This window comes from Myodes glareolus, chromosome 19 (assembly GCF_982192425.1).
Source record: "Myodes glareolus chromosome 19, mMyoGla1.1, whole genome shotgun sequence".
Lineage (NCBI taxonomy): Eukaryota > Metazoa > Chordata > Mammalia > Rodentia > Cricetidae > Myodes > Myodes glareolus.
The window spans coordinates 38,894,031-38,921,893 of record NC_142044.1 but is presented as its reverse complement, the minus strand read 5'-3'; the positions used below and the strand labels follow the sequence as shown (position 1 = coordinate 38,921,893).

Genomic DNA, 27,863 nt, shown 5'->3' with positions numbered 1-27,863 from the left:
TGTTTTGGAGGGGGAGGAGATGAGACCTGCTATTTTCAAACTTTATTCAAAAAGGCTATAAATCCAGCATGCGTCCTACACTGACAATGTGTGCTCCCACAGAGTAGCTGCTATTCACAGCAAGGTCCTGATGTTGATGTTTTCAGCACAGCTCAAGTAGCCCATAGTTCTGGACTTTTTTTTTATTTCAGTGATTAGTAGAAGATTAATTTATTCAAGAATAGAGTCATCCTTGCTAAACTTACTAGGAGATCTTAAAAGTTGGTCCAATTTTCCTCCCTGGATAAATCTTTCCTTTCTGTCCATGTCTTTTTTTTTTAATTTATTTTTATTGAGCTCTGCATTTTTCTCTGCTCCCCTCCCTACCTCAACCCTCTCTCAAGGTCTCCATGTTCCAGATTTACTCAGGAGATCTTGTCTTTTTCTACTTCCCCCGTGTCTGTTTTGAAAACATAATACCAAAAGACAGGGGGCCCAAATGCCGACACAACTCCTAGAAGTGAGTTCTCAGGGATGGGTCTGAAATTAGAATAAATATTTGTTGATATTGCATAGGTCCAACGAATCAAAGCAGGATCTTTGATGTGTGTTTGGCATTTGGGGTCTTTGTACTGAAGCAGATACGTCTGTTTAAGCCGGGCCCTTAGGTTAAAACACTTGACCTATGCCCTTCGGGTCTTCAGAGACACATCATATTGGATTGGGTCAGGTATTGGGGAGAGTGGCTAGGGTCACAGGCTTATATTTGGAACCCACATCTTGGCTCCCCAGGGCTTGTTTTTTTTGTCTTTGCAGTTTATTGTTTTGTTTTCTTTATTTGAAAGTGTCTTCATTATTAAAAAGTGACAGGAAGCATGATCCTGAAATGTTTGTCATGATGTGACATATCCTATCACCACTAATTGCTAGTACGCTGGTGTAGCTGCAGCTGCCCATACTACAGTGGTATATTGGCATGTAAATGATAGTCTATAATGAAAATTTGTTTATTACCACTGGACTATGATTGAGCTGTTCTGGAGTTTATCTTACAACCCAGCAATGCTATTTTCTGTTAGCCTTATTCTGTTCATATGTTACTGTTCTGAACCTTTTAAAGGGTCCTTGCCGTGCCAGTCTACATTAACATTTTGTGTGTTTAGAACCCTACTCCTAGAAAGGAATGAGAGGTCATGGAGACCAGAATTTTGGAAGTGACGCTCAGAGTTTTTGCAGAGTGTGGTGACACATTCTTTTAATGTGAAGGATGAGGCGGGAAGATCTCCATTAATTCAAAACCAGCCAGGAGTACATAGTAAGACCCTGTGGAAAGAAAGAAAAAGTTAAACCTCCAGGTAATAATAAGTATGTCAGAAAATAGATGGTACATGCTATCCTGGGTTGCTGGAAGATTCAGGAGATAAAAGTAGGTATTATGAAACAAGGGTTTTGAACATGGTTAAGAAACATTGGTCTAAAGTCTTTCATTTTCTCAGACTAAAAGAATTTCTACTTTGGTAAATCTGCAGTAGAAACATGTCATTAAAACTTGTTCTGACTCCAAGATGTGGGACAGCTTAGTAAAATGTAAGCACAGCCATAGGGGTGATAATTCCTAACCCCACATTTTCACATGAAGATCTGAAGTCAGATTAGTTCAAAGAGCTGTTAACTGCCCAGCTTTCTCAAAGAGGAGGGTGTTGGTCTGTCGGTGGATGTGCCCCTCAGTAGGTACTGGAGAGTTTGGGAGCTGGAGTGTGTCTTGTCAGTTCCCGCCTTGAAAGAACCAGCATGAGGTAGGCTAGGGTTTAGAGCCTGAGCCTAGCCATTAACAATCAATTAATGTGGACTGATGGTCATTATTGCTTGATATACAGATAAAGGATGGATTAGATTCAGAATAGAAGTATCCATGTTCATTAGAGCTGTGTTCTGTGACAGGTAGAAATAGGTTCTGGGTTCTGAGGAACTTACCTTCTTTTCAAATCGTTTTAGTCAGTACCTTAGGAGTTTAGAGAAACTTCTGCACTTTGGACTTCATCACTTACTGTGGTCCTGGACAGAGCTAGTTTATAACTTATCCTGTTGTAGAAAACAAGAAAAAAGGACACTGCTAATGGCTCCGACTCTGGAGACTTTGACATGAATGGGACAGTAGAGCTCTGGGACTAGAGCTCAGTGCTGTATTTCTTCCCTATTATATAAAAACCCTGCTGGACTTGAGCCCAGCATTTATGAACACATACACACACACACACACACACACACACACACACACACACACACACCCTTTTCTGGTAGTGTAACTGTAAGATGAGAAGTTGGGTGCTTTGGTGCACAGCAGACTTGTGAACTTGAAGGTAGTAGGTTGGATCCAGGTGTTTTGTTTTTGGAGTGAGGACCAGAAAGCTTAAGAACACAGTAGAGCCAGTGACTAGCACACTTACTCACTGCTGAGTGAGAGTGAGGACGGAAAGCCATAGCATATTGAAGATCTGCAGGCAAGATTCTAGAATCCAAGGAGACCATGTTGGCAGAGGAATTTTGATGCTGAGACAAATAACCCAGGCAGAATTTTGGGAATGAGATTCTTGGGTATAGTCCCTGAATTCTAAGGAGTCACAGTTTCTCCAGTCAGTAGGTTTCAGATACTTATTTCTGCATTTATTTTTTTTACTTAGTGTACACATTGTGCAGATCTATCACCTTTATTCTTTCCTTCACAAAATAGTTTTCAAAGTCTTTTAATTAAAAAGATAATTAGACAAACCAATGGAGGAAGCATCCTCCATTAAGTTCTAGGAGCCCTTAGGAAGGTAGTAAAATGTAATGTTGGACAGGCTTTTTATGTGCAAGCTCAGAACCAGAGGTCTTTCAGATTTGCAACTCCTGGGACCGTGGACGTTTTTTGCTTGAGCCTCCATAATCTGAAAGTTTAAAAATTTTCAACAGGCACTTGAAAATTGCATTATTTACAGTTTTTGGATTAAGGATATTTGACTTCTGTATTAAAAACATGAGCAATAAACTGAAAGGTTGTTATGTGGTCTGCATGCTGACGGATTTGTACAACTGTGGAACCAGTGAACACAAAGAATACATTATAGGTTTCACATAATGTTTTTGCTAGCTCCCTAGAAACACATCATAAGCATCATTTTGTGAAAGACATAAAAATATAAAGGTGCTGCTGGGTGATGGTGGTACACACCTTTGATCCTAGACTCAGGAGTCAGAGGCAGGCGGGTCTCTGAGTCTGAGGCTGGGCTAGTCTATAGAGTGAGTTCCAAGACAGCCAGGGCTATGCAGAGAAACCTTATCCCAAAAAAAACGTGTGTGTGTGTGTGTGTGTGTGTGTGTGTGTGTGTGTGTGTGTGTGTGTGAGTGTGCGCGCGCACATGTGTGCACGTGCTGACAGATGTACTCAGATTATGCTTGATCTCGATGCTAAGTAGTTTTTTGATTAAATGTTTTATTCTGAGATAATTATCCATTGACCATGTTTGAAGTATGGTGTTGATGGAGGTTTGGTATGGGTAAATACACATGACACGTTGCATTCAAAATTATGAATATATCCATCAACCCAGAAAGGTTTTTTTCTTTATATTTTGTCTTAATTGCCTTAATGACTTTTAAAAATTACCTGAAAATGACCTCTAAATCGTGTCTGTGCAAAGTGTCTTGAAGGTTCCCAATTATTCCCTATCTAAAACCAGTATTTTCCTAGTTAGGGCTGAATTTTTTTTCTATCTGGGTTTTTTATTTTCAATAGGCATAAAGTATCTGATATATGGTTTACAAGTACTTTCTTCCAACAGTCCTTGACAGTAGCAAACTTTTCTATGATTGAAGAGAATGTGTGCGCGCACATGTACAAGTTGGGTAAAGGCTTGTGGGAGCAAAGATAGACACTGGGTGCCTTCCCTGACCACCCTCCAGCACATTTTGATACAGGATCTTTCAGGGAGCATTGAACTCACTGATTGATCTCTGCTGGCTGAGCAGCGAGCCCCCAAAGATCACTGTTCTTTGTTGTCAGTTTTCAGACAGGAGCTGCTGTCCTGGGTGCAGGTGGGTCTTGGATGTCAGAACTCAAGTCTTCATGCCTGCAGGCACTTCACTAGCTGAGCCACTTCCCTATCCCTTGTTGAACTTTTTGTTTCCAAAAAATTACAAATTAACAAGCAGCTACCCAAAGGACAGAGTGTTCCAGTGGTCCTTCTTCTCCAGTTTTCTAGATGGCAACATGGAAAACTAATGCAGTATCACCCCCAGGATCCTGGCGTGGTGCTGGGAGACAGAGGCTTGTCACCATGGGCTGTTTTTGTTGTTCATCTGTGGCTATGTTTTTTGCTCCTACTCCTTGAGTGACATGACTTCCCCTAAGTTCCTTATTTCAGCAGTTTTTTCATTTCAGATATGATATGTAAATGAGATGTAATAGAATCCTTCCAGGATTGAATTTTTTGTTTGGTTTTGGTTTTTGAAGACAAGTTTCTCTGTGTAGCCCTGGCTATCCTAGAACTCGCTCTTGTAGACAAAGCTGACCTCGGAGTCAGAGAGATCCGCCTGCCTTTGCCTAGAACAGGGATTAAAGGCGTGCGCCACCACACCCAGTGGGACGGAGTGTTCACACTCAGTGTGAGCTGTGTCCAGGAGTCTCAGGACGCCGCAGGCAGCAGTCATTGTTGTCTCTGTTGCTCAGCTCTGCTGCAGAGATGTACCAGAGTTTGTGGTCACACAGTAGAAGACGTTTGTTTCTGTTCTCTGTCTCCTGTTTCTTCCCCCTTCCCTTTCCCTCCCTTACCAATTGTGAATAAAGATATTACAAACATTTGTGTAGAGGTTTCTGAGTATAAACTTTCATTTCTCTGGGTAGGTGCTTAAGAGTGAAGATGCTGGTTCATCCGGTGATTACATTTTTTAAAGCAAATATCTGAGCTGTTTTCAGAGCTAAAGTACCATTTTCTATTTACCTGTAATATATGAGTGATTCAGTTTTTCCATATTTTTGTCACATTTGGTGTCATTACTCTTTATAATCCTTTTGTCAGTGTGTAGTCTGTCTTACTATAGTTTGGATGTACATTTCTCTGTTGATTAAAGATGCTGAGCCCATCTACGTGTCTGCTTCACTAACTGTCTATCTTTGGTGAGATGCCACTGTCTATCCATATTCTAATTGGATGATTTTGACAGTTTTTTTTATAATTACAGATATATGGTCTACAAATATTTTCTTCCATTTTGTTGATTTTCTTCTTGTTTCATGTCACAGAGCAAAACTAAAGCTTAATTATGATAAAGTCTAGTTATTTTTTTCCACTTAGAGATCACAATTTTGGTGTCTAAGAACTTTTCCTTGTCTTTTAGTCTTGGAAATTTTCTGGTATTCCGCTTCCCCTTCCAAAAAGTTTTTTAAGCTTCTCAGGGATAAAATGTCTGTAATTGTAAATGACATGTTGAGGCACCTGGCAAGGGAGAGGTCAAGACCCAGCACCCAGTATTTGCTTGCTTGGTGACTCTGTTTCAGAAGTCTGAAAGCTATGTATATTGCTCTTCCTTTGGTTAGAGATGAAAGGCTCCTTATCCATGCCCTCTGTTGTTTCTAGGTGCTTGAGCCACAGGAGAAAAGGAAAATCTGGGAACTCACCCCCCCTGCCCTGAGGGCACTACCCAGTTTGCTTTCTCTTCTCTGCCTTGAAGAGTCTTTGTGATTGTAGATACAGCTCACTGTCAGAGCACAGCTAGGACTGGAGATGTATCTCAGTGGTAGAGCACACTCCCCGAAAAGAGGAAGATTTCCTTAGGCTTGTGTGAATCTAAATTGTTGGAGACTTTTAAATTGTACCCAAGGGGCGAGCAGTGAAAATTGTGTATGCACTATCTTCCTGGAAGAAGAAATCAGTAGTTTTGTTATGCTAATTGAATACTGCCAAGCAGAAAAGTGTACAAATTAACATGCAGATATTTCCAGAAAAATAAGTGATGTTCATTATGTTCTTGCTTATGGAGTCAGCAGTTGAGCACATTTTCTGGATTTGCCATCACCAGAGCCACTCTGGTGGCATCCATCTGTAAGATAGAGAACACCATCCTTACACAGTGTTCACAGCTCCTCCAACAACGGGGAGTGGATGTACCAGAATTCCTTGAGTTCAAGAGTTCTGGGCTAGCCCCAACAAGATAGACCTTGCCTCTTAAAAACAATGAGCAGAGTTGGATGGTGGTGGTGCATTCCTTTAATCCCAACACTTGGGAGGCAGAAAAAGGCATATCTCTGTGAGTTCAAGACTAGTCTGGTCTACAAGAAGTAGTTCCAGGACAGGCTCCAAGGCTACAGAGAAACTCTGTCTTCAAAGAAAACAAAACAAAAGCAAAGAAAACAATGAGCAGTACTTGAGAGGCAAAGGCAGGCGGGCAGATCTCTGAGCTCAAGGACAGCCTGGTCTATGTAGAGAGATTCTGTTTCAAAACAGTAAAAGCAGTAACACATTTAGAAGCTGAATACAGACCCACGGCCTTAACTTAAAGCACCCAGGGCCGTCATCTGGATTGATTTCTGGAGGAGTAATGGCTTGTAAACCACTTGTTAATTTGTTGATGTTTTTAGATATTCACACTGAATAGTTCTAAGTCTACATTGGCCTAGCTCACGTTTGTCACACAATGAAAGCTCTCCTACCACCACACAAAAGTAGAGGAAAAGAATGAAAAAGAAATTTTGTTCTAGACTACTGGATTTGGAACTAAGGAGACGTGGTTTTGGACCCTGAAGTATGCTCATCAGCAGGACTAGCCTCAGCAGAAGCCCCTGTCGTTAACCGTAAGGAGATGCAGTAGGCCTGAACTATGATTGTTCACATTGTGAAAACAAAAGTAGCTATTGATTTAATCCTGTTATATGGCGTTGATCTTAGAAATCATTGGATTGATGCTAGGATTTAGGGTTTAATCCTGTAAAGATCAGACTTTCTCATCTTACTGATCCTAAATCCTTTCTAATTTTATTAATTATGCCAGGCTATCTTCCTAAAGTGCTAGTGCTTGCATGCATGCATGTGTGTGTATGCGCAGGTGTATGTGTACATGTGTGTGTGTGTGTGTGTGTTTGTGTCTGTGTACATAACTCTTTTTCTAAGATAGCCGTGTCCCTCCTTCTGTCTTTGAAAGAGAACTTGAGCTTTCTCATGAAGAGCTACAGAACCCTTTACAGGTCTCCAGATTAACATCACTATTGTAAGCATGATGTGAGTTCTGTATTCCTATATCTAAGATTAAAGTAGGTCTTGACAGGCTTCTGGAGAGGGACTCTAGTCTTAATCTTGGATTTCCTGAGAAGGCATGTGCTATTCTGCGGAAGGAAGGGTGTGTGTGTGTGTGTGTGTGTGTGTGTGTGTGTGTGTGTGTCTACGTGTCTACGCACACGCATGTGCATTTAGAAGCTCTTAGAAATATTAGTTGAATTAATTATAACTGGGCTACTACTCTCATGGTAGAACAGAAAAAAGTTTGTTTTGTTTTTAACATTTATACTGAAATTGTGCAGTGTGTGTTAGGAAACAAAAATACACAATTAGACTTGTGACTTTGTATTCACTTTGCAGACTTTTTTTTCCTGGTTATTTTTCGAGACACGGTTTCTCTGTGAAACAGTAGTCCTGTCTATCCTGGAAATCACTCTGTAGACCAGGCTGGCCTCAAACTCACAGAAATCTACTTGCCTCTGCCTTCGAAATGCTGGCAGGTGGTTGTAAAGCCGTGCACTGCCACTGCCTGGCACTTTGCAGACTCTTAACTGAATGAAACCTTACGCTCTCTAGTTCATTCTTAACTTTTTCCCCAAAGGATAATTATTATTGACCACCCCAGCAATCAAAATGACAAATTTTAGATAGCTATACGTTCTTATTTGGGGTTAGGAACTTTCATAATTGGATCAGCAGTGTTACGATTGATCAAGAACTACTGAGTGTGCTAAATAGTGCCCTCTCCTCAGGTTCTCTGGTTAGAGTGGTGCCCATGATTGTTTTTAACTAGCATGTCCACATTAGCTGTTTGTTGTTTCTGTTGGGAGGGGGCGCTGCAATACCTGTGTAGAGGTCAGAAAACAGTGTGACTTAAGCGTAAGAGATGACTTACGCTTTCCACCAAGTGGATCCTGAGTATCCAACTCTGGGCTGCTTTGGTGGCAGACACCTTCTTGCTGCCCCAGAATGCACTTTTGAGCAGGAGTGTTTAATGCAGTCTTTGGATTGGTGTAAGTTGGTGTTTTACCAACACCAACTTAAGTTGGTGTTGTAGGTGGAAAACCCTAGAAGATAAACTTAACCATTATACAACTTAAGGGTTAAGAATACCTTACAGTACTCTATGACTTAAGATTTTCATGTATACAGTGTATACCATAGCAAACTGTTTTGGTTTGAAGCGATATAAAACTGGTTGGGGGGTGGTTATTGATTTCTCAATAAATTGAATCTCTTTCTACCCCCACTTTTTTTTTTTTTAAATACAGTATCTGGCCTTTAACTTGTGGTTTCCCTCAGAGTTAGAGTTAGAGGCTGGGCCCACAGTGTCTTTTTTAGGTATATATGTATGAATGATACTTTGCTTATTTATTTAAAAGGAAATTATTATAATTTCTTTACCAAAAGGAGAACTGGGTCTTTAGTGAATTCTTAATGCTGACATTACAGTCTCGAAAAGTAGAAAGAAGAATCTAATTACATAAATGAGAAAAACTTAGGGCCAAAGGACCTACTTTCGGTATAGGGTAATTGTATAGGAAGGGGTAGGGACTTTAGCTTCTAATCCTCTTTCAGGGAGGCTCCGTATCAGGCCTGCACAGAAAAATTCAGTGGAGCGGCTCCTTTATCATAAAGGGAATTTTAATTTAAAAATGTTCTTGCATCATGAGCAGAGCAAGCGACAGATAGCTACACTGGGCAATTTTATCTCCTTCAAACCACATTACCAGTAATTGCTGCATTAAATCAAAGTCAGAAGAGATTACAGGTCTGAATAGAGCAAGGGGCTGGTGCCGACCCAGGGATTCCCACACTGCTTCGTTGTTGTCAGAGCCCTGCCCCTTCCTCAGCAGGGATGATAGTTAGGGGAGCTGCCCTGATGTCTGACTGTGCGTGTGCATTGTAGGATGCAAGGTGACGAACACAGTCTGGGAAGAGAGGCAGTCACACATCCAAGACTTCACAGCTTCTCTTTCTGTTAACTTTTTCTGTGGACCCAAGGGGATGACTGACTATCTGTCTGTCTGTCTATTATCTATCTACTATCTATCTATCTATCTATCTGTCTGTCTGTCTGTCTGTCTGTCTGTCTGTCTGTCTATCTATCTATCTATCTATCTATCTATCTATCTATCTATCTATCTATCGTACTACTAGATAAATAAAAGTTAGGCATAAAAATCATGCATCCCCCTAAACTCATATATAGATAATATTTCCTCCTTCCTAAATTATCGGAGATGATGCTGAGGAGCCTCACTATGTTCTGGCCTTGTTTGTGCACTAACTGACTTTACACAGTGCCATTGTTACTTCTTCCAGACGAAGAATTTGAGGCAGAGAGACATTAAATAATTCCCAAATCATGCAACTGTAGAGCCTTGCTGCCAAGATTTGACTCCAGCTAGTCAGCTTCAGACCGTCTCCAGCACACACACACTGTTGTGTAGGCCATTCTGGAATTCTGCTGAGTGTAGGTGATACTTGAAGAACAGAGCTAAACTACATAGTCCCTCTCTTCCCAGGAGTAACAGAAGGATGTGTACAACAAACTGAAAAGGCTGTGTGCAAGTGCTAAGCAAGGAGTCTGCCGGCAGCCTAGCCTGGGTGATTAGTCATTTCTAGAGCAGCCTGGCCTTCACCTCTGCTTACTTTCAGACCTAATTTCCACTATATCGTTATCCCTTACTTACCATAGAACAGCTTGAGACTTTCTCCATTTCCCTTTGCCAAACTTCCCTCGCCTCAAAGCAGATAACTAACCTTCCAAAACCTCTCTGCAATGAGGAGGGCAGGAACTGAGTCTTTCATTGGCAGCTCTGCTGAGGTGTAATTAATACACAGTAAGTGGTACACATTGAAGTCAGTTTATTAAGTTTTGACATGTACACACCAATGAAGTCATCATCACAACTGAGATAATTATCAGATTGAAGATCTCCAGATTCTTCATGTCCTGATGCCTCCCCTGTCCCAGCACATTAACAAGCAACCAGTGATTTGTTTCCTGTCATTTGTATGTAAGTTTACACTTTTAGCATTTGACAAAAATGAAATCATATGGTAAAAGCCATATGCCTGGGACTTCTTGTACTTAGTATCATTATTTTGAAGCTCGTCTTGTGTGCACTAAAGGTTCGTTCATTTTTGTTGCTGAGTTACTAGTGTTCACTTGTGACTGTGACAGTATGTTAAGCATTATCTCTTGATGGGTATTTGAGTTGTTTGTACTTTATAGAGTTTGTGTACAGGTGTTTATATGAATATAGATTCTTATTTCTCCTTGGTAAATATTAATACTAGCAAATTAGACTGTGTAGACTACATGAAAGGTACATGTGTGAAATTTAGGAAGTTGCAAAGTACTGATTCTAGTTGTCAGTTGTACAATTTTCTTATGTATTTTTGACTTAAAGCCCTTTATCAAATACATGCTTTATAAGTGGTTTCGCTAATGTGTGACTTACTTTCTTCTTCTCACAGTGTTCATTGGTAAGGAAAATTTTTTAGTGAAATCTTATTTGTTGATTTGTTCTTTTATGGCATGTTTTTTGTTTGTTTGGTGCTAGGGGGTCAGACCAAGGGCATTGACTATGCTAACCATGCACCCTACAACTGGGCAACACCCTTAGGCAATCATAGCTCAGAAATCTTGCTTAATCCAAGGAGTTTTATTCCTGAAGTTTGTAGTATCCTGTTTTGTGTTTTCAGCCTGTGGTCAAATTTTCTGTACTGTACAAATGTGTACGTTGGTTCATTTTTTACCATGTGTGACTGTGCAGATGTCCAGTTCCAGTTGTTAGATGCTGTTTGTTGGGAAGACTATTCTCTCTTTGAATTGCCTTGAACCTCTGTCTGTGTTTCTGGATTTTTCTGTCGTCTCCCCCACCCCACCCTTAACATCATTACACTCATTCTTTTCTTTTTAAATTTTTATTGAGCTCTACATTTTTCTCTGCTGCCCTCCCTGCTTCTCCCCCCTCCCCCAATCCTCCCCCAAGGTCCCCATGCTCTCAATTTACTCAGGAGATCTTGTCTTTTTCTATTTTCTACTTCCCATGTAGATTAGATCTATATAAGTCTCTTTTAGTGTCCTCATTGTTGTCTAACTTCTCTGAGATTGTGATTTGTAGGCTGGCTTTCTTTGCTTTATGTTTAAAAACCACCTATGAGTGAGTACATGTGATAATTGTCTTTGTGTGTCTGGGTTACCTCACTCAAAATAATGTTTTCTAACTCCATTTTCCTGCAAAATTAAAAATGTCATTATTTTTTCTGCTGTGTAGTACTCCATTGTGTAAATGTACCACATTTTCCTTATCCATTCTTTAGTTGAGGGGCATTTAGGTTGTTTCCAGGTTCTGGCTATGACAAGCAAAGCTGCTGTGAACATAGTTGAACACATGTCCTTGTGGCACGATTGAGCATCCTTTGGATAGATACCCAAAGTGGTATTACTGGGTCCTGAGGAAGGTTGTTTCCTAATTTTCTGAGAAATCACCACACTGACATCCAAAGGGGTTGTACCAGTTTACATTCCCACCAGCAATGCAGAAGTGTTCCCTTTTCCCCACAACCTCTCCAGCATAAGTTGTCATCAGTGTTTTTGATCTTGGCCATTCTTTCAGGTATAAGATGGAATCTCAGAGTTGTTTTGATTTGCATTTCTCTGATGTCTAAGGATGTTGAACATTTCTTCAAGTCTCTTTCAGCCATTTTAGATTCCTCTGTTTAGGTCTATACTCAATTTTTTTAAATTGGATTGTATGTTGTTTTGGTGTCCAATTTCTTGAGTTCTTTGTATATTTTGGAGATCAGTCCTCTGTCTGATGTGGGGTTAGTGAAGATCTTTTTCCATTCTGTAGGCTGTCATTTTGTCTTGTTGACCGTGTCCTTTGCTTTACAGAAGCTTTTCAGTTTCAGGAGGTCCCATTTATTAATTGTTTCTCTCAGTGTCTGTGCCGCTGGGGTTCTATTTAGGAAGTGGTTCCCTGTGCCAATGCGTTCAAGTTTGCTTCCCGTACACTTATTCTTGTAGGGATGGAGTTTAGTAGAAAAGTGGTCGATATCACAATGCCTAGAGGAAGATAATCATAGTCTCCGCCTGTACAGAAGAGCGTGGATTGCACAAGGAAGTGGAAGAATAGCTGTGTGTTCTAGACTATTAAGTTGGCTCCAACTGTTCTGTACATTCAAGGTAATCTCAATCAGAATCCTAGCCAAATTTTTATAGGAATCGACAAACATATTGTAAAATTACTATGGAAATCCAAGGACCTAGAATAGTTGCAACAGCTTTGAAGGGGAAAAGGCTTGTTTTAGCTTGTGGCTTTAGAGATTTCAATTTGGGTCTGATGTTTTTGGTCTGCGGTGAGGTAGAGGGAAAGCAGCCCACCTTATGGGGGATGAGTGGGAGGTGGGGTGCAGCTTCCAAGGATACACTTCACTGATCTGTTCCTTCAAACTGCACCAATGCACAGTACCATCCCATTCCAGAAGGGAGGATAAGACAGTAGCAAAAGGACGAAGACTAAATCCTGTAGCCTCTTTCTGGCATCTTGGGCATGTGCTTTTGTGATAAGAGATCAGAGATGGGTAACCCTGTCCCTTCAGCACAGCTACCTTCAAGGCCCCTGTCTTGGGCTGGCTGCCCCTATCTTTGGCAGAGGTTTCATGTTCCTACTCATCTTTTATCTCCTGGAGTCTCCATTGCAGCTTCTCCTTTTCTCTCACAGCCTCACATACCATCCTTTTAGGGGCTGCCCATGAGGATGCCAGCACTGTGGCCTCCTAGGCTTTCTTTTGTAATCTGGGTAGAAACCTTTATGGTCTCAACTCTTTTTCTGCATACCTGTAAAACCAATATCACACACATGATATCAAACTACCTGTCAGTTTGACTGGTAGTTAGAACCCCCAGAATCAAAATACTGAGATTTCTGAGTGCCTACATGTCTGAATTGGGGAAACATTTCCTAAGTGGTCCGTGTAAACAAGGGGCCACATGACTCTCTTTTCTAAAGGAAAAGTCATTCAAATACACACACATGTTCAGGTGGGTGGGGTCTAGCCAATTTCTGAGATGCCTCTGAGGCATCTTTCCTGCTGCTCTGATGCCAGATTTATTTTCCATCTCTTCAGCAGCCCTGGTTTCTGAAGCCTAAACTTTATGTAGCCTTTTTTTTTTTGTCCAAACCACAAGCTTTAAAAATCCTTGTGCTCTGCTTTTTATGCCTGATTCTTACTAAACCTGGCTAAAAGCAGTTAGTAATAATCATGTAATAGGCTACATATTGGATGAACTACTTGAATTTTTCTACAAGATTTGTTTGTAACCTTTAAACAAGCCTTCCACAAAGTCTCAGCACACAGACAAAATGAAGATAGTTTCTCTTTGATAAAGTAACATAAGTGGTCTCTAGTCCAGTTCCCAGAGTTGGTGTTCCCATCTGAAATCACATGAATACAATCTTTCCTAGTCATATTTCTGTGGCATCCTGGTCATTTGACCTCCTATCCAGAGCTTCACAGTGAGCTTGGCTTATATGTTCTAGAGTTTCTCTAGCCTACTTCTTTCTATTCTTTGATTTTAACTTTGTGTGTACAAGTTTTTTGCCTGCATGTATGGTTTGTGTACTATACGCATGCAGTGCTTGCAGAGGTCAAAAGAGGGCATTGAATCCCCTGGAACTGCGGTTTCAAACAGACAGTTGTGAACTAGGAATCAAAACTTGGGTCCTTTGGAAGAGCAGTCAGTGTTCTTACCCACTGAGCCGTCTCGTGTCCATAGTCTACTTCTTCATATTTTTCTAAATTTCTCAATAAACCAGTTTCAAAGGCTTATGTACTTATGATAGAATAGTTTTTAATTATCAACTTAATGCAATCTAAAGTTGATTCGGGATGAAATTCTCAATGAGGGATTGTCTAGACAGATGGTTAGCTGATGGACACGTTTGTGGTGATTGTCTTGATATGTTAATTGAGTCATAAAGACCTGCCCATTGTACATGGTCAAAATAAGAAATAGAAAGCACCTAGGATTCCCTAGGGTTGAGTCCTAGACTTTGTAAGCCTGGAAAGAGTGAGCTGAGTACAAGCATGTATACATTATTCTCTCTGCTGTTGACTGCAGATGGGACTAGTTGTCCCGGGTTCTTGCCACCTAAACTTCCCTGCAATGATGGCCTCTAATCTGGAACTGGAGCCAAATAATAAGGGGAAAGAAGCTGAAACAACAGGGTGTGGTCAGGGTCATCCGCAGCAGCAATTCCACTTTCTGTGTTGGTTGTATCTTGTCCTGTGACAGAGCATCTGAGAGGACAGCTTAAGAAGGGAGGTGCTGGTACAGTTCAGAGGTTTCAGTCGTAGTACTCAGTTATTGTTACTCCCCTCCCCTCGCCGGAGGAGCTATTTTATATTTAAACACTAAACATCTTTTCTAAAACCTACTTCTCAAAACAGTGAAAGTAATTTATTCACTGCATTTTGTGGACCAGGAATTTGGATGGTTTTAGTTGGACTGGATTGGCTGAGCATAGGTACTGTAGAATGATCTCTTTGTATCTGGGAGTAAGTAGGTTGTTTGATCTTAGGGGTCTCAATTAGAACAGCTCATTTTTGTTCCAGTTGGTCTCACTGTCAGATTCCTTTACACGTTGGCATTAGGACAAAGAGAGATGAAAAAGATGGCTAGCCACGGTGAGAAGGCACCTGTAAAATTCTCTGTTCTTCTTTCTTTTTTAAAAATCTATTTATTTATTATGTATACAGTGTTCTGCCTGCTTGCAGTGTTATGCCTGCAGGCCATAATAGGGTGCCAGATCTCATCATGGATGGTTGTGAGCCACCATATGGCTGGTGGGAATCAAACTCAGGACCTCTGGAAGAGCAGTCAGTACTTTTAACCGCTGAGCCATCTTTCCAGCCCCAAATTCTCTGCTTTTCATTTGCTAATTTTTAGTTATCCTTTGCCTTAAGCATTATTTTCTTCTTTACTCCTTTATATTATCTATCAAGATTTGAGTAACTATGATGCTGTTATTTATAGATGCATTTTACTGCCTTTTTTTTTTTCCTTTCCTTTCCTTTTTTTTTTTTTCTTCTTTTTTCTTTATTGAAACAGGGTTTCACCATGTAGCCCTAGCTGTCCAGGAACTCACTGTGTAGACCAGGCTGACTGTAAGTTCCTAGAACTACCTAGAACTGCCTCTCCAGTGCTGCAAGTGAAGGTGTATTACTTAGTAACAGTACAGGTTGAATACATTAGAGTTCAGAGTGTTTGTGAGGCTTTGGAATATTTTCATAGATTGCACTGGTTGGACTTTCCTAATGCAAAATTTTGAGATCCAAAATGCTAAATCTGAAACATTTTTGAGTCAGTATCAATGATCAAAGATTTTAGATTTCATAGTTTTGGGATCAGAGATTCTCAAACTCTGCCAATTTAGAAAGAGTAAAGACAGACACTTCCAAGAAAAGTGTTGTCGGCTTGCCTTACTGTTGAATGGCTGTGCCTTTCATTCCTGAACACAATGTTTCAGTCGTATACGGGTTCGTTACTGCTCACATTTTTTATCCTATATTTCACGCAAAGGCATGTTTCTACCCTTCACTGATTTTTCAGTGTTCTGGTTAGACATCATTTGAAGCCTTTCTCATGGTAAGAATATTCACCTGTCTCATGCTAGAAGCAGTAGAACTCTTATGCAGATAGTCATACAAGCTTTTGGCCTTGTGATATTTTTCTGCCCTTCTTTGTTTACAGCATGTTGTTTATTCACCTAGAATGCTGCTCCAGTCTCAGTCCCGTACCCAAGTTAAAGATGGTTGGTATGGTAGCTCTTCTACTTTTCTTCTCACTGTAATCGAAATATCCAGCAGAGCCAAGTTGACAGGAACAGTTTAGTTGGGCTTATGGCTGTAAAGAGACTGCAGTTTGTCTTGGCTGGAGGGAGCTAGGGTGGGAATTGACTCAATCCCGGTGTCAGAAACTTATGGCAATTACTTATATTAGCATAATTTTGAGAATGATGAAAGATGAATGGATGGGTATTATCCTTTATTTAGCAAAGCAGCTAATCAAGATGTGCCCAGGATCACATAGGAAGTGCCATTATACTTAGCAGGAAGGCAGATGGCCGCTATTGGACACAGGAAGAGAGAAGAGCCTGTTATGTGACAAAAGTTTTCCTGGGGAGACATAACACATGTCTGCTTACCCCAGAAAAGGATCCCAAGACAGACCAAAGTATGGATACCACCAAAGTCCAACTTGGTGAGCCAGTGAGTTTTATTGGGGTTACTTACAGGAGCAGAAATGACTCAAAGACAGCTGCATCACCAAGGCCCACCCTGGTAGCCTGGGTGACATCTCACACAGCTGGAAAACCTGGAACACACTGCACAGCCTTCAGGCAGCTCCACAGGTTGGAGAGTGTCCTTTCCAAGTGACTCTGGTCTAAACCTCTTCAGGCAGCTCGCTTCCTTCCATTTGACAGGTACTCTCAGCTTTTGCTACTTACTCTGGGAAAGAATGGCCTAGGGAATCTGGTCACTTTTAGGGACTTCTTGAAACTATTGACGTGTTTACCCCTTATTTAAAGAGTTTCCCTGTTGGGTGAAATGTTTCAATCTTGGAGGAAACCATAGCACAAGTCAGCCTTATAGATCAGTGCTGAAGATAGGCCTTGAAAGTGCCCGTTCTTAGACTCTGGGGTGCATAAGGAAATGACTTGATTGCAGGCACAGGGGCAAACAATGAAGGAAAAGACAAGGGTGGGCCACTGATGGTGCCAAGAGCTGTCGTGCGAGTCCCACCTGGGCCCAAGACAGAAGGTTTGGTGAAATTCATATTCCAGTGTGATTTCTACTCCTTATTTTGACCAGCAGTGAGCCCACTCTAGTACCAGTGTCACCAAACCAGCTATGAGAAGTGTAGTTTTCTAAATCCTCATTCTCTTCAGCCTTTACATGGTGCTTCATGGCGTTGTTTTGTTTTGGTTTTGGTTTTGTGGGGTGGGTATTGTTGTTGTTGTTGTTTGTTTATTTTTTGAGACAGGGTTTCTCTGTAGCTTTGGAGCCTGTACTGGAACTCACTCTGTAGACCAGGCTGGCCTTGAACTCACAGAGATCCACTCGTCTCAGCATCCTGAGTGCTGGAATTAAAAGTGTGTGCCACCACTGCCTGGTGCTGCATGGCATTGTTAAGGGATGTGGGTTGCAGAAAAGTAGCAAATACCCTCTGTGTTCTGGCTCCTGTGAGGACTCCAAAGCCCCACTTAATCTTGTGTTATCTGCTTTCTAGAAGTTCAGACTTCTGTAGGGTTCTACTTACAGCGCCTTTGCTGTCCCTCTGAGTGTCTCTCCCCACTCCCACTCTTTTGTTGTTGTTTGGTTGGTTAGTTTTGCTTTTGTTTTTTGAGACAGGGTTTCTCTGTGTAGCCCTGGTTGTCCTGGAACTTGCTTTGTAGACCAGGTTAGTCTTAAACTCGGAGATCCACCTGTCTCTGCCTCCTGAGTACTGGGATTAAAGGTGTGCGCCACCACTGCCTGGCTTCTGTTATCTTAAATACAATACCACCTGAACATTTAATCTTCTGTAAATGAATTCACCAGATACCAAACTGGGTTCACTGATGAAGCTTTAAGTTTGTCAGCCATAGTCTATTATTATGATCTCATTGTCATTTTCAGGTCTTCACATCAGGAGGAATCTTAGAAGATTGAGTGGGCAGCTGTGCTCTTACTGACTGGACCACCAACACAGAATCTCAGAAGATTTATTAGTGACTTAAGGGGCTAACTGACAAGTGTCATGTGACCAGTCATGAAATACTCTTCTATATACTATGTAGTGAGGTTGGAGTCACATAGAATTCCTTGATTTAAGTAAGAGGATATTTTGGATAAGATTTTTATTGCAAACACCTGCCCCTGCCTACCTTCGAGTAGGACCCAGGATCATCTGCATACTAGGCAATTGCTTTCTCTTGCAACCTACCCCAGCTTTCTTTTGTTATTGATCAGCTTCAGAGAGAACAATTGAAGGGACATCATAGGCTTTAAGGTGTGACCAGACAGATGTTAAGATGGTGGGAGCCTCTGATGATCTTCCTTCAGAGTTGGCAAAGGAGGTGTCACAGGTTAGTGATGGGAAGTGTATGTAGAGAGCCATTTAGCAGTACTAGTCCAAGTGTGCTGAGCTGCTCACAGTGCTTAGATTTGTACTACAGCGGTATTTCATCCCTTACTTCACCTGTACCTTCAAAATGTTTCACACCAGATTGTTGCTACTCATTTCTCTAGTACTTAGCACAATACCTTATGTAGAGTAGATGTAAATAATTGTCTTTTGGTATGGGACTAGGTGATCTTGCTATCCTTTGCCATTTGGGCCTTGAACTCTGATTTTCTTGCCTCAGATGTTCAGTAGCTGGGATTTACAAGCATGCCCAATCATAGCAGATATTTTAATTACATTGAATGGGTTGTCCTCCCTCCCCGAGATAGGATTTTTCTATGTAGCTCTGGCTATCCTGGAACTCACTCTGTAGATCAGACTGCCCTCAAATTTACAGAGACCCATTTGCCTCTGCCTCCTGAGAACTGGGATTAAAGGTGTGTGCTATCTCTGCCAAGCTGAATTGATTTATTTTTGATTCTCATTTGTAATTCATAGAGAATTAGTGCTGGCAAGCTAGAAATATTCTAGTATTTTGTATGGTCCTTGTAATCTGATTGATTTAGGGTACATGTTGTACCTGGAAGACCATCTCTAGATGTGTCAGTGCAGTTTGAACCTTAAAGAACAGTTTCTCCTGGACACTCTTGCACTTAACTTCAGTGGCCATAGAAGGCTGCACTGAAGATGTGTGGGAACAGCCATGCTAGTGCAGGCCCTCAACCTTGCCAACCCCATGAAGACATGTCCTCGCATTACTGACTCTGCCTTAGTAGATTAGGAGGTCATAACACTGAAACAAACTTAAGAATTATCATTTGAATTTTTGAATGTTTGTCCCAAATAGGATATCTCTTAAGAGGAATAGTTTTACCAGGCATATCTTTATGAGTCATTTATTTTCACTTTTGTGCATTGTGTGTTATTTTCTAATGACTACTTAGCTGGCTTGATTGTAGATGAAAGCCAACTCCAGCCTGCAGTGGGCTGCTAACCTCACACCTGTCTGTATTTGTTACTGCTTTTAATATCAGTTACAGAAATATGTGTGCACATGTGTGTGCAAACAATGGCAGGGTGGGTGAAGCTGCCTCCTAAAAGGAGAAAAGCAACTGCTTTTCTGTAGCGACCTCTCCACCCCCATCTCTTCACAGGCAGCCACAGTTAATCCCTCCAAGTTTGACTGGAACAGCTGAGAGTACGCCCTGCATATTTGCAAGCCTCCAGTGGGTTCATATTGCTCAGAGTTGGGGCCACCTTCCTCTTTTCTAGCTGATCCTGCCAGCTGTCCTAGCTCCTGTTGAAGCAGGAGTGGGCTGTGTGTTAAACGATACAGAAACATACTGTATCATGAAAGGGACCCTTTACTGCATGTATCAGTGTGGCTCTTTTCTGCCAGTTCTTTCCATGGCTCGGCTTTTATGCTGTTAATCCTAACACCTGTCTCTGCCGGAGACAGTGAGAAGGGAGGGAGGGTGTGTGTGTGTGTGTGTGTGTGTGTGTGTGTGCGCGTGCGTGTATATACACACACGCACGCATGCACATTCCTGCCCAAGGGAGGGCTAGAGAAATAATACAGTCCCACTAGCCTTCCATGTCCTAGCTTGCGAGTATTCCTTTTGACACACAGCCTGCACCATATTATTTTGTCTCTCGTGCTTCTGCCCTTGTTTGCCACTTTAAGGAGCCAGAGGTCTCTTCCCTGGCTATCATCTTCTGTCTCTTGGCTTTCTGGTGTAGTTGTCAGCTAAAAACCAATCCCTCGTGCTGTCTTTAGCTAACTCAGTTGGAGCGGTTTGCTTTCTTTGAACATCTCTTATGTATACTGCTGAATCCTATTAGTCTGAACCAAACTTTGACTTCACCAGCGGAGCCGGCACAGCTGTCTGTGTAGACTGGAAAGTAGGACAAGATTTTTTTTTTTCTTCTCTTTTTGAGGGTGCTTCTAGTTCTCTTGGACAGGACTTATCAGCCAAGACAAAAACTTAAGGTGATTTTTGTGCTGTCCAGATCTGGAGTCTCTTTTCCTCTGCTATGTATGGTGTATATTGCATGGATTATCAGTATCCTCTTGTCCAGGTAAGCTGGGTTATGACTTGTTTTCCAAACACCATTTGATTGGCATGAAAGTTTATGATAGAAGAGTACAGACTTTCTATCGTTTGATTTGGTGCCATTTGGGATAGATTTCTCAAGGTTTTGTTGTTGTTGTTATTGGTGGTGGTTTTTTGTTTGTTTGTTTGTTTGTTTTGTGGGGGCTTATTTGCTGTAGCAAGAGATCTGATTTTAATAGTGATGATAACTGAACAGGAGTGGTTGGCTTTTCAGTTTTAGAAATTCTGGAGCTTTAGAGACTGGGGAGACAGAATGGGCTAGGCAATATAGATGTAATATTTATAATGCCACCATGATATAATAAACTTCAGGCTCTTTGAAGGTATGGGTGTCAGTCTCCAAGTGTTACTGTATTTCTCAGAAAGATAATACATAATCAAGGCCAGACCTAGACTATTTTAATTTGGTTTAGCCTAATATTTTCAATTATTTTGTGGTAGAATTAGAGACATTTTCATTGTCAACTTGTTGAAACTCAGAACCAAAAAAGGTTAAGCCATTCTAAAGCATATTACATTGTGTAATGCCTTTCGACTGGTAGGTAGCAGGACAGAGAGTAAATGGAGAACAGTTCTGGATCCTGGCCCAACTGTGGTAGTTAGTCTATCTACCCATGCTCAAAGAACTTCATTTTTGTTGATTGTTTGAATTATTCTGAATTACAGATATTTTATTATCTTTAATTACTGTCCTTTGAGTTGCCAGTTCTAAACTAAACAGGTTGAGCAGAGATGCACAGAGTTAAAAAAAAGATGGCCAGGATCTTAACCCCAGCCACCTGCATTCCTAGAGGTCTTACTGGGAGTTTGGGGCCTGGTAGGTAAACTCCTTCTCAAGGACCCAGTCTTAGAACCTGCAGAAGTTGTAATCTGTTTCTCTGTATTCTGTCTCCTGACATGTTGATCTTGGTGTTTTATTGGAAGCACATAGCCTTTTTTTGAGTTTTCAGATAAAGTGAATTGTACATTTGTCATGATGAGGTTTGCAGCATTTATGAATTTCATTTACCTGTGGATTGTTTCTTTACTGACACATCAGGGTATTGGTCTTTCTACCCACTTAAGACTGGACGTGTCATGAGACTAGACTAGAAGCAAATCTTCTGAGTAAATACTGGTGGGCCTCATGAGATACATCTGTGACCAGAAGCATAAGATCATTTGGTGAAAAACAGTTCTCTTTAGACTTTGATACAATTGAATAAAAGCTGTGAGCAGTAAAACTTTGGTTCATTTGTGATAAGATGAATTGATATTCTAAATATTATTATTCACTCAGATTTATTATTGGTGAATACAGGGTTTAGTATTTTAAACTGTATTTGCCTGGCCTTGCTCTGTTTGTAGGTTTATTCTATCTAAAATTAAGATAGCTAAGAAATACAGGGAATGACAGGTTAAAACTAAAAATGTTTTCTTCATTCTGCCTCGCCAGTAAATTAATGGGATATTAAAAATAGCTTTGCATGAAGGATTAAAAGTTATTTTATGAACATATTTATTAAGATTTTGATGGAATAGCTTTCAGTGTATTTGTAAATGAGTGATAAATAGTTGTTTGCTCCATATACTTTTTTTTTTTTTTTTTTTTTTTTTTTTTTTGGTCCAAGACAGGGTTTCTCTATGTGATTGTCCTGGCTGTCCTGAACCTCTTGCTGCACACTCTTACACTGACTATAAAATGCTTTTTTTCCATAAGCTTCTATTATATTATTACACTTCTTTTAATCAAAACTCATTGCATAATATTTGGAGTTGTGTACTAATAAAAACGCTTAAGGATGTGACTGCATAGTATTTTTCAATAAGATTTATATCTGTTCTTAATTGATTATTTCTAGATTTGCTAATGTTGGGATAATGAAACAAAGTGAGTTCTCTTCAACAGAAGGCAGTAAAGTATTTCATATACTTGACCTTTCATTACTCTTAATGTTAATAAAATAATGCCTGGCTAAAAGCGTGCAATTGAAATTTATTATTTTATTAGTTATAATTCCTGTAGAATCCAATCAGTTTAAAAGTACAAGTAGGTTTAAAAATGATAGAGGCTTGCTAGAGAAGGGTTTAAGAGACACTGAGTTTCCTTGACCAGAAAAAAGAAGAGAAATTATATCCAAAGTATTTCTTTCTCCTAGCCAGGCTATAGTAGCTAACACCTTTAATTCCAGCACTTGGGGGTCAAAGGTGTGTGGATCTCTGAGTTTGAGGCCAGCCATGTTACAAAACTAGTTCCAGGATGGCCAGAGCTGTAACACAGAGAAACCCTGTCTTGAAATACACCCCCTATTCTTTCTCCTTTGTTTATTTAGTTATTTTATTATTTTAGACGGGATTGTACTATAAAACTTGCTATGTAAAACCAGGCTGACCTGAACTTCAAGATCCACATGTCTCTCCCTTCCTAGTTCTGGGATTAGCCAGGGGCCAGGCTCTGAAATTCTTGTAAGTGGTCTTAGATTAAATAACTACCACCTCTGACTAGATAGTTAAAATGTAGCTATTGTTGCAAATTAGGGTGTTATTTATTATCACAATTGTTTCTTAGTGAAAAATGTTAGAGTACTGTCCTGTCACCCACTAGTAGTGAGGTGGTTAGAGGAAGAGGAAGCAGGGTCTTAAATCACTGGAGGCAATGAAATGTACTAATTGGGTTTAGACAGCCAAGGGCAGCCCAAGGATGTTTTACTTACAGAAAGATAAGACAGAGTTACCTCTGCAAAGGATACCATTGATACTAAGATACTCGTGGGAGTGCAAAGTACTAGAACATGAATTTTAGTGCCTCTGCTTTGTAATTCTCCAAGAAAGATGACATATAGTGATACACAGATATATACACACATTATTTAATTCCTTCCTGAATTAGTTTATTGTACCTTTTTAAAAGTACTTCCCATGTGACAGTTACCTATGCCAGATACAGAGATACAGTGACAGCAAAGTCTATATAGTCTCTAGTAATTTAGTTATAGACACAAGGCATATTTTAGCGTTAGAAAAAGAGCACATTTTGGTTTTCAGTTTAATCACGTTTTATCTTGATAATTTAGTATTGACACATTTGTTTATATTATACCCTTTTAGTATTGATTTGAGAAATTTCTCCTTAATTTGTCATGGAAAATCTTAAGGAGGTAGACATCATTTCAGTTGTGTAAATGACTCAAATTGTTTAAGGTTGAAATATTTATTATAAGATATGAATAAGTTACCTAAAACCAAATTGTAGTTAATGAAGTAATAAGTTTTGATCTATCTGGCCTTATTAGGGTGTTAGTACATTTTTAAATGTTCTTTTCTAACGGTTGGATTTGGGGGTAGAAGAAGTAAATGTGAAGAATTTGTGAGTATATAAATGTATAAGGTTTAAAACAGTTTTCAAATTCTACTCTTAGCCATTTTTCTGAAATGGACTGTCTGTATTGCATCCTGCAATACAGGAAAAAAGCAGCTGGCAATTATAGAATTAATTTATATTGAAAGGAATGTTGGAACAAAGGAGGACATTGAAGTCATATCTTGAGATGCTTCTGGAAAGGTATACCATGTAGGAATAAATTGTCACTTAGGGTTATTGCAGGGGCATGCCATGAAGGGTTTTTCTACTAACAAGGTTTCCTTATTGCTCTTCACTTGGGTGTCAGAGGCAGCCTGGGAAAGTATGAGGCCCTGCTTCTAGTCAGGGACTCTGGATCTTTTTTTTTTTTTTATAGCATAGCTGGTGTGTGGGTGGGAAGTAGGGAAGTTGAGTCACAAGCATAAAATTATAAAGAAGTATGTGAAGAGAGTTGTATACTTTGTGTGTGTCCCGCCCCCCCCCCCCCGACAAGGTTTCTCTATATAACAGCTCTGGCTGTCCTGGAGCTAGCTCTTGTAGACCAGGCTGGCCTCAAACTCACAGAGATTCACCTGCCTCTGCCTCCCTTGTACTAGTATTAAAGGTATACACTCCCCACAACCAACATGGAGTTTTTAATTAGCAGGTATTCTGTCTACAATCTCGGGTATTCTAATGAAGGAGAAAATAAAATTCTTTGTCACCTTACCTTTTGCATATCTTTCCAGATCAGTGTTCTAAAAGATACTGAAATAAATTTGTAAGTTTGAAAATATTACCAAATATATTCTTAGAAAGAATGCTTTCATAGTACTTTAGTAACTACCAAGCTACTTCCTACCACCACCACCCTCTTTTTTGTTTTTTCTTTGTTTTTTGTTTTCTTCTTTTTTTGAGACAGGATTTCTATATGTAGCCCTGACTGTCCTAGAACTTGCTCTGTAGACCAGGCTGACCTCAAACTCTGATATTCACCTGCCTCTGCCTCCTGAGTGTTGGGATTAAAGGTGTGCACCACTACCGCTCAGCGATACTTTTCATTCTTATTTAGCAAAGTATGCCTAAATAATGTTTAGAAACAGATTAATCCGTCGTTTGAGTTCAGCAAGCATCATCACCATCATTGGTAGTAGTAGTAGTTCATCCAAGCACTGGTAAGAACTGGGATGTGATATACAGCATGATTTCTACCCTCCGGGTGATTACAGGGCAGTCAGAAGTATGCAGAGGCTTATGTCCCTGATAGATGCCAAGGTAAAGTGTGCACACAGATGTTGGACGACTAACTGGGATGTGGAAAGCAATTAAATCAGGAAATGTTTTCAGGGGTGAGATTTCTGTAAGTAAGCCTTGGAGAATGGATTCACAAATAGAAGACTGTTTTCAAGGGTCGGAACAGAAACAGCATTGAACTAACTAGTTGCTCTGTGGCAAGATGTGACAGAGTACTAGAGGGATGGGAACTGTGGTTCTGACAGGTCTGCTAGACAGGTCTGCCTGCAAGAGTTGGGCATTTCCAAGTACCTGGCTCCTCTCTGCACAGAAAAGCACAGAAGACTTATTTCCACCAGGGTGCTAGTGTGAGGAGCTGTGCATTTTGGGAGGATAAACCAGAGTTGCACTAAAAGGAGACTGAGGACAGTACCTCATGCAATATCAACCTAAAGGGTGTGCCGAAGAAAGAAGTGAATGGGGAACAAGAAAAATTAGAAGAGACTGGTATATTGTCCCCCTCTCTTCCTGTCTCCCTCTTTCTCTCTCTTTCCCCCATTTTAAGATGGGTAAACAGCTGAGGGAACATCACTGCCTGGAACGCTGCCAAGGGACAGCTGTAGTCAGTCTGAGGTCCAGCAACAACAGCACCAAGACTGTGGCTGTGACTGGCAGGGTGACAGTAAATGAAGCAAAATTTGAAGCTAAGGGTGAATTTCCCAAAAACGGGATTCCAAATGGCACAGAAATGTCAGAAAAGATATGACATGTCTGTTGAGTTTGGTCATCACCTGGAACTCCTCAGTGACTCACTGAGATGACTTTCACTTGAGCAGCATAGAAGAAAGGTTCTGAAGACTGAAATGTCAAGGAAACGGTCAAGAAACTGAGACACAAAGTATCCTTTCCTGTGTTTGTTTATTCAGCAAATATTCTGAGTGCCTCTCACATCCAGGCATACCTCTGAAAGCCAGTGGCTCCTGCACTGGGTAGACAGGATCTTCTTTAGCTGACTGTTGCACTCTGTTCAGATACCCACCTCCCCATCATTCTAAGAGAGAGACAAAACAGACTGTCAAAGGGACTTTTCCTTGGTACACTCAGCCACCAGGGACTTCAGTTGTTTTGCTGGGTCAGACTCAGGCTGTTCAGTTGATCCTCTATCTCTTGGGCACCAAGGAGCAAATTGTCCTCTCTGTCAGCCTTTAAAGTCAGGGACTTACTTCAGAGTACCACCAGCCAGTGCTCACAGTGATCCTATTGTTCAGAGGCTATAGAAATCATTTCAGCATATTTTATTTTTAGCTTATACTGTCCCTTGTGGTAATGAATTTGTAAGCCTATTATTTGGAGTTTGAAATATTAATCCTATAAGTTTCTGGGCCTGTGAAACTTTTATCCTTGTCCGACACTTTTGTTTATGGGAACCTTTCATTTCCCTTTTTATTATTATTATTTTTTTAAAAAGTCTCCTTTTTTTTTTTATAGTAGGGGACTGAAGTCACACCCAAGTATCCAAGTAGTTTTTCTGGTGCTTTGTGTCTTTTGTCAAGGGTAGTATGATAGCCTAATGGATTCAAAACATAGTGTGCGGGGACCTACAGGTTTATTTTGTATGTGAAAGCTGAAAACAATTATTTTATAAATATGACTTTGTTCTTAAAAGTATAGGAAGGATTGCAAGCAACATTGCCACATTCTGCTTTTATTTACCCTCCCTCCCTCCCTCCCTCCCTCCCTCCCTCCCTCCCTCCCTTCCTTCCTTCCTTCCTTCTTTTGCCTTTAAAACTTTTGATGTCATTTGGTTGTACATTCCAAAATCTCTGGATGTTCAGACTTCAGCATGTTCATTAAGGTGTTAATTTTGTGGTCTACTCCTCCTTTTCCATTTTTGTTTGCTTAATGTAGTACTTGAAGACCCCGTCCTTTGAAAAAAAATAAAAGGTGTATGTTTACGGATGTCAGCAGAATTGAGAAGAGAGTGTAAAGTCACCTGGGGCTGCCCAGCATAGGTGCTGGGAACTGAACTCAGGTCCTCTGCAAAGCACAGTGCACACTCTAAACTACTAAGCCATCTCTTCAGCTCAAGATTATTTTTTTGCACATATTTCTTTATATCTGTAAAGTATCAGGACAGCGTCTGCCCTATCACGCAATCAGTACACTACCCTGACCATAGTCTCCAGATTTTATTCATGGTTTTGTAGTCTGTACATTGTTTGGAATTGTTGAAAGAATTGGCAATTGAGAGAACATGGTGGTGGTGTGTTAGATTTAAAAAGCCTGGTTCTACATTGTGCCAGATAGTCCTGGTGGAGACAGCAAGAACCTGTACTATTGTGATTACAGACTTATAGTTTTGAGTATTTTTAAAATAAGCTAATTTTGTAATTGATCTCTTCTAAATTTCAGTGTATATAGTAGAACTAAAATGTGTAATCTTTAGGACAGAATCTCGTCAGAATCCACATAAAAATCTTAAATTTATGAGATAATTAGCAAAAGTCATAAATTTATCAAATACTTACATAATTTGAGGCATTCTATAGAGATGATGAAATTTACGTTCAGAATTCAGTGGGTATTTTTTTCTCAGAGATCACTAGTAAAGGACAGAATGAGATGAACCTTTCTGCCCAGTTCATCACTGAGGCTTTTGTATTTGAGTTTTAAATGTGAGGACTTAAAAGAAGCATTTGTATGGAGTAAACATTCTCCTGAGCTTCTGTGTTCTTGGAGCTCTGTAGTAACTGTTACTGTTTGCAGTAATGACGAAGTGCCAT

General features: G+C 40.4%; 1 protein-coding gene and 1 pseudogene across 25 annotated transcripts in view; one reads left to right on the top strand and one right to left on the bottom strand.

Moving 5' to 3' along the window:
- Rbfox2 (RNA binding fox-1 homolog 2) overlaps positions 1 to 27,863 on the top strand; it is a 252,997-nt gene that overhangs the window by 144,867 nt on the left and 80,267 nt on the right. The window lies entirely within an intron of this gene.
- Positions 211 to 27,863, bottom strand: LOC148118944 (NADH dehydrogenase [ubiquinone] 1 beta subcomplex subunit 4 pseudogene; annotated as a pseudogene).